Source organism: Ostrea edulis, chromosome 3 (assembly GCF_947568905.1).
Source record: "Ostrea edulis chromosome 3, xbOstEdul1.1, whole genome shotgun sequence".
Taxonomy (NCBI): Eukaryota; Metazoa; Mollusca; class Bivalvia; order Ostreida; family Ostreidae; genus Ostrea; species Ostrea edulis.
In genome coordinates, this window is record NC_079166.1 from 69,892,031 (window position 1) to 69,898,367 (window position 6,337).

The window sequence follows — 6,337 nt, forward strand, 5'->3', positions numbered from 1 at the left end:
CAATATTTAGATAACAAGTAGCACTCCATGTGCAAATTTTTTCTCCTTGACAACCCTCCCCTAATTCTTTTCTGCATATATTTTACTTATTTCACATGCATATGCATACTTACATCTTCAAATCAGCAAACATATTACTCATTGCTACTACTATATCAGTTAATACTACTAATTAAAACAACCAAAATAAAACACCACCCGTTGTAAATTATCAGTTCCCCTTTATTTCATTATTTATTATCTGTGACCACATGTATGTGTCTGATCATCAAAAAATAATACCACAGTCTCCTGACTTGTTGGTACATGGTGCTCCTTATTTTTTATATTCATATCTTTCTAAACCACGAGACAACCCTTACATCCCGTACTGAGCATATGAATGTTACGTCGACACACCTTAATTTCACTATGTTGGTGCACTTGAGACGTGTTGGAGGTTGAGCCTGGATCACAATGAGATGCATAGTATTATGGTTGATAATACATTCACCAATCGGTTAATGATATATAGGAAAATAAAAGATAATAAATAGGACATATTTGTATGTCCTTTGTGTTAAATGGTTTAATGTTAGAATTGGACAGAAATGATGCCTTTAATGACATTCAATATTACTTGATTTACATATTTTTTCTTAATTTCATTCCCATTTAAAGGTAGCATGTAGAGTAAATCAATATAATGATTGCATATTTACTCTGATGGAAGTATTTTCCACTTCCGTTTCCATATTCTAAGGGCATGGACCATCGATTGAACAATTCAACTTGATTCACATTATGTGGTTTTGATGCATCTGTCAATGTTTTTTAATTAAAGATTTAGAGGTTGAAGATGGATTTTTTCTGCAAAGCTCACCTCGTGTTCATTAATTAATAGTCACCCCCTTAATACAATAGATGTTTCCATGTTTGAACATATTTGAAGGACATGTGTATAAAATTATTTTTGTAAATATTTGTTGAAATGGTATATTGATACATGAGAAGAATTTTTTGAGTCGTAACCCATACATCAATGTAATATATGTCTATGTCCATGTAATGATTATCGTCCATTTTGATTAATGTAGGTGAACTGTGTCTGTGGGTAATTCTGTGCTGAAAAATATCAGAAAAAACTTAAATTGTGACTGAATGGACATAACGACAATTTTGAGCTAGGCAAAATACGTCTCACGGCTAAGCATTTCATAGTTAGGCATTTAATTTAAGTTCACCCAATGTATCACATTGTTATTAAACATAATTATCGATGGAAAATCCAAGTCAAGGTATTTTCAAATAACCAAGGTAAAAGGTTATTTGATGATGCAATCTGTAGAATTTGAAAGTGTAGGCTGGTAAAATAGTGATGCATACTGTATAGCATGAATTGAGGTAGGCAGACTACTCAAAGTTAGCCATTTAAGTACCTCTCTAAGTTAGGCATTTAAATACCACTCTATGTTAGACATCTATGTATCACTAGGAGATAGGGTTTTAAATTACACAAAACGTTATCCTATGTATAGTATTTTAGCTGGATGTCAAATGTTATAGACGAAAACAACTCTGCTTCGTCATATATAAAAAGTCATATAGCAACAATTCAAATTAGTAATTATTTAATGAAGTCTATATATTATGTAATCAAGTATACCACTTATTATGATTAATGGTTTATCTGTCATGCAATTTTAGCATAAATACTAATTCAACACTTATTACATTATGAATCGTTAGTTTTATACACATAATACATACTATTGAATCAGAATTAAGGAACCATGTCGTGCTACGGCTAGTACTAGCTATAGCGATATGATACAGGTCTGAGGAGTAGCACCTGACGTCGACCTCAAAATTCATGTTTTGGCACAATCAATATTTAGATAACAAGTATCACTCTATTTGTGAGTTTCCTCTTTGGTGACCCTCCCCAAATTCTTCTCTGCATACATTATACTTATTTCACATGTTTAATACATACTTACATCTTCAAATCAGCAAAATATTACTCATTGCTACTACTATATTAGTTAGTACTACTAATTAAAACAACCAAAAAACACCACCCCTTTTAAAACATAAGTTACTTCTTTATTTCATTATTATTTATAACCTGTGACCAAAATGTATGTGTCCAGCCATCAAACGATGGTACAACAGTCATCTGACTTGCTAATACACGGTAATCATTATTTATTTATATTCACATATCTTTATACCACGGAACAATCCATACCTCACGTACGGAGCATATGGATGTTACTTCGACACACCATAATTTCAGTATGTTGTGGCATTTGAGAGGTGTTGGAGGTTGAGGTTGGGTCGCAATAAGATGTATAGTATTATGGTTGATAATGCAGCCACCAATCGGTTAATGATATATAGTTAACCAACCTATCAATATCAAACAAAGAAAAGAGGAAATCAGTTTAGTTTTAATGAATTATAAAGATAATCCCGAAAGTAGCACTTCTCCGATTAGAAAGGTACACATGTACCTCTGCACGTGGGGCTAAACATAACCGATATATGTAACTAAAATTAAGTTTTGTCTGGCTATACAGTAACAAAGATCACTCAAATCCGTTGATGGAAACATATTTAAGAGAGAAAGAGGAGGAGTAAAGGGTTGGTTCCTAATACGAAAAATTATACTGAGATTCATCCTGATTTTAGGCAGATTCCTAGCTTCATGTTTGTATTTGATTAAAACTCATGTGCTCTGTATATTGTAGTTTGAGTTATGCTATATTTCGAATTCTCAATTTCATTTTCATTTAAAGGTAGCATGTATATTATATCACTATAATGATTGCATATTTACTCTGATGGAAGTATTTTCCACTTCCGTTTCCATATTCTAAGGGCATGGACCATCGATTGAACAATTCACTTGAATTACACTATGTGGTGTTCATGCATCTGTCAATGTTTTGTAATTATAGATTCAGAGGTTGAAAAAATTTTTTTTCTACAAAACTCACCTCGTTTTCATTATATAAGACCTGAAGATCATTTATATAGACTTATTTTTGTAAATATTTGGTTAAAATGGTATATTGATATAACGGGATGATTTCAGATTTTCCATCGTCAGCTTCCAATATTCATGTAGCAATATTTCATTATCACCTGCATATGGTGTTTATATAATTATCTCAACTGATTCGATATGCAAGAGTTTGTTCTGCGTATAGTCAGTTTTTAAATCGAGGTAAGCTACTGACAAACAAGTAGATGGTAAAGGGGTTTCAACAGTTTCGATTGAAGTCAGCATTTCGCAAATTCTATCGTCGTTATAACGATCTAGTACGTCAATACAACCTATCATTGGGTCAAATGCTGTCTGACGTGTTTCATACCGATTGTTAAGCCGTTCTTGGCACACTGATTTTGATTGGGGATAAATCCGTTTACCTGATCAGGATATAGGGCTCACGGCAAGTGTGATCGGTCAACATGGGATGATTACTTACTCCTCATAGGCACCTGATTCCACCTCTGGTGTGTCCAGGGGTCTGTGTTTGTCCAACTATCTAATTTGTATTGCTTGTAAGAGTTATGAGATTGATCACTGTTCGTTATCATCGACATTCATGTGAAGAATTGTTTGAGTCCTAATCCTTACGTCAATGTAATATGTATCTATCTCTTCAATGTAATGATTATCGTCCATTTCGATTAATGCAAGTGAACTGTGTCTGTGTGTAATTCTGTGCTGCAAAAGTAATATTTTCCTTTATATTCAATTCTCTTATATTTTATTGCTCTAGAAAGAATTGCCCGAGTACTCCCTGTTACATCTAACGCTATTGCTTACTGGATAGATACCCCATTACATTTGAGGACAATAAAATGTGTTTTGATATAATCCTAAAATCGGTTTCTATAATTCTTGATTATTGTAAGTCTCTAATGCACGTGTTTTAGGGACCAGCAGCTTATCGAATGCATGAGTTCTCATAATTTGATTGCGTTACCTTTAAATGTAATCGCTTATTGAAAACCATCACGTCTGAATGATGCACAATGTAGTAAAGCTATTTCGAGACGCGTGTCAAAGTTTGCAGTTGCAAGATTTCAATGTTGCAAAAAGCATGATGCTTCGCTTTTTGCGCATATATCAACAAGGTGGCTCAATATATAATCCTCAAAGAATCACCAAGCCAAATAACTCAAGGGAGTGTCGGCCTGAAAGAAGCAAACATGTATATGGACGCATTGCATTACAATATCGAATATTTCCTGTCTCAACTACCATATGTTTGAGACAACCTCAACAACCAGGAAGATTCTGCCCTTCTATCACTTAAAACCGTGACGATATTGTCATCAATGGAAACTAGCTGTATGCTCAATTGTGTTATCCTGGATCCAGAAAGGCTATTATTATTATCATTATCAAGAATGCAGTCAAAGACTCAACCGTAGTCGTTCTAGACAAGAATTGCACATTGCCGAAGTAAATAGACAGCTGAATTCGAATCCTACAAAGACATTTTCACCACTCATAATTGAAACCCTCAACAAACACAACGTTTATGTTACAATCTGTCCTGTTGACTGCAGACCAGGGCAGTTCTCTCGATTTCAAAAAATCCACAAAGAATACATGCCTGGCCGACTTATTGCGACATCACGCATCCCACAGGGAGATTTTCTGCATTCCTTGATTTTCATCGCCGTCCCCATTCAGAAAGATTGCAGTCATATCTCAATGAAACAAACGAATGCATCAATAAAACCTGAATGAATTATTGCTGTCTTCATTTGAAGTACAACGCGCATATATCAATTTGAAAAGTTCGACAAAATCTAAAGAGATAAGTTTCGTTTAAGAGATTGAGAGGATATATTTTGCCGTTTCCTGGGCAACCGATCCCACCTCTGGTATATCTAGGGGTCCATGTTTGCCTAACTCTCTATTTTTGATTACTTATAGGAATTATGACATCGATCAATATTCGTTATCTGCACCTTTCACAAAGATATCCTATAAATCAATTATTACGTAATTAATGTCTATTTTGCTAACATCAGCAGGTGCAGAAAGTCAAAACAAACAACTTTGCTTGATAAATTCTGTTTTTCCTTAGTTTTTGAGATATTTAGAAACTATTTTAATTCCTGTCGGCCTCTTTTATAAGAGGCTGGCCATTAAAACTTCTATATATCTTTACAAATTATTTCTGTGTGAAGAGATATTCAATAAAACGTGGCAAAATTTGCACACCAAATTTATGGCCCTTTGTAGAGTTCTACCAAGCTCAGGGGCTAAACGCAATTAGAGCAATTGGAATGCGATTCGGCACATCAATAAACTCAACTCTACAATTACTGAAAATTCCAAGCTGATATCTTAGATAGTTTCCGGGGTCGTTCGTTGACAAACCCTCTAAAAAGGAAGAAATACCTCCACAATCAGTGACGTTCAGACCCTGAAGCGTACTACTACACCACTTGCACGGAACGAAACGAAACGATTCTTGCACGGAACGCTGAACGGTTTACACGGAACGCTGAACGCTTTGTACGGAACGAAACGATTCTTGCACGGAACGGTGAACGGTTTGCACGAAACGCTGAACGGTTTGCACGGAACGATTTGCACGAAACGCTTCCCATTTCCTGAACGGTCTGCACGATTTGCACGAAACGGTAGGCGTGGCTTGCACGCTTTGTAAATGATTGTGAATGGTTTACATGAAACGGTAGGCGTGGCCTGCACGCTTTAATATTGACTAAACAGTTGATAATAATGACTAGTAAAATTAAGCACTCAAATTTTACATTTATTAGGTTTTGATCATTTTTGGGTGGAAGTGAAAGAGGATTTTTTAATTCGTATACAATAATTGACGAAGGAATGCGTGAAAAAAAAAAAGAAACATACAAACAAACAAAATATGGGATTTATCGAACTCCAGTAAATGTGCTTTGTATCAACATTTTATTGATGATATTGATGTTCGATTATTGATGACAAAACATATATTAATCATGTATATACGTAAGCAAAGAATAAAATTTTTATCACCTAAAGAAATAAAAATTAAATATATCTTTACTTTTAAACAAACCTTTAGAAAACTCCGTACTTTCATTAAGAAAATAATAAAATAAAATGTGCTCCCCTACCTAGAATGCCCACACTTCACATTAATAATAACACGATTTTTCTAACTTGATAAATACTTTATTACACGCAGCTTTTTGTCTTTATATTTTGTATACCATTGTATAATGGTGATGAGATCCAATAAATTGAATTGAGTACATGTAGTCTTGAAATATCACAAAATATACAGTTGACAACGATTGAAATAAAAATGCAGACGTT